This window comes from Capsicum annuum, unplaced genomic scaffold (assembly GCF_002878395.1).
Source record: "Capsicum annuum cultivar UCD-10X-F1 unplaced genomic scaffold, UCD10Xv1.1 ctg33737, whole genome shotgun sequence".
NCBI lineage: Eukaryota > Viridiplantae > Streptophyta > Magnoliopsida > Solanales > Solanaceae > Capsicum > Capsicum annuum.
In genome coordinates this window covers 703-2,148 of record NW_025840526.1, presented here as the reverse complement: position 1 = coordinate 2,148, position 1,446 = coordinate 703, and the positions used below count along the sequence as shown (strand labels likewise).

At 53.0% G+C, this 1,446-nt stretch overlaps 1 non-coding gene across 1 annotated transcript; it reads left to right on the top strand.

Annotated features, from left to right (window-relative positions):
* Positions 1 to 664: 664 nt before the first annotated feature.
* On the top strand, positions 665 to 820 carry LOC124891298. Its single transcript, XR_007049620.1, has one exon. It is a non-coding gene; the product is annotated as a 5.8S ribosomal RNA (ribosomal RNA).
* Positions 821 to 1,446: the final 626 nt, after the last annotated feature.

The following is a 1,446-nucleotide window of genomic DNA, read 5'->3' as shown; positions in this document are numbered from 1 at the left end:
CCTTTTAGGCCGCAGAAGTTTGAGGCAATAACAGGTCTGTGATATCCTTAGATGTTCTGGGCCGCACGCGCGCTACACTGATGTATTCAATGAGTTTATAGCCTTGCCGACAGGCCCGGGTAATCTTTGAAATTTCATTGTGATGGGGATAGATCATTGCAATTGTTGGTCTTCAACGAGGAATTCCTAGTAAGCTCGAGTCATCAGCTCGCGTTGCCTATGTCCCTGCCCCTTTGTACACACCGTTCGTCGCTCCTACCGATCAAATGATCTGGTGAAATATTCGAATTACGGTGATGTGGGCGGTTCAATGCCTGGGACATCGCGAGAAGTCCATTGAACCTTATCATTTAGAGGAAGGAGAAATCGTAACAAGGTTTCCATAGGTGAACCTGCAGAAGGATCATTGTCGAAACCTGCAAAGAAGAATGACCCGCGAGCATGTTTAACAACTGGGGAGTCCGCACGGGTGGGGTGCTATGGTACTCCGCACAAGCGCCTCCCGCACGTCCTCGACGCGAGCGCCCCAGCGCGCGCGTGCGTCGGGCGACTAACGAACCCCGAAGCGGAAAGCACCAAGGAATACTTAAATCGATTGCCTGCCCCTCGCGCCCCGTCCGCGGAGTGCGTCGGGGGGACCTGTGCTTCTTTATTAAACAAAAATGACTCTCGGCAACAGATATCTTGGCTCTCGCATCGATGAATAACGTAGTGAAATCCGATACTTGGTGTGAATTGCAAAATCCCGTGAACCATCGAGTCTTTGAATGCAAGTTGTGCCCGAAGCCATTAGGCCGAGGCCACGTCTTCCTGGGCATCATGCATCGCGTTGGCCCCTCGCATCGCACATCAATCACGGGGCGCGCTGTTATCGCGGGGCGAATATTGGACTCCCGTGCACCTCGAGCTCGCAGCTGGCCTAAATGCGAGTCCACGTCGACAGATGTCGCGGCAAGTGATGGTTGTATCTTAACTCTCTTTGTTGTCGCGGGTATAGCCCGTCGCACGTCCGGAATCCAGGACCCTTTTGCGCTTAGGCGCTCCAACCACGACCCCAAGTCAGGCGGGATTACCCGCTGAGTTTAAGCAAATAAATAAGCAGAGGAAAAAAAACTTATAAGGATTCCCTTAGTAACGGGGAGCGAACCGAGAGCACCCCAGCCTTAGAATCGGGCAGCTCCGTCGTCTGAATTGTAGTCTGGAGAAGCGACCTCATCGACGGACTGGGCCCAAGTCCCCTAGCAGGGGGCACCAGAGAGGGTGAGAGCCCCATTGTGACAGGACCCTATCGCATCATGAGGCACTCTCTACGAGTCGGGTTGTTTGGGAATGCAGCCCAAATCGGGCAGTGAATTCCGTCCAAGGCTAAATACGGGCGACAAACCGATAGCGAACAGGTACCGCGAGGGAAAGATTAAAAGGACTTTGAAAAGAGAGTCAAAGAGT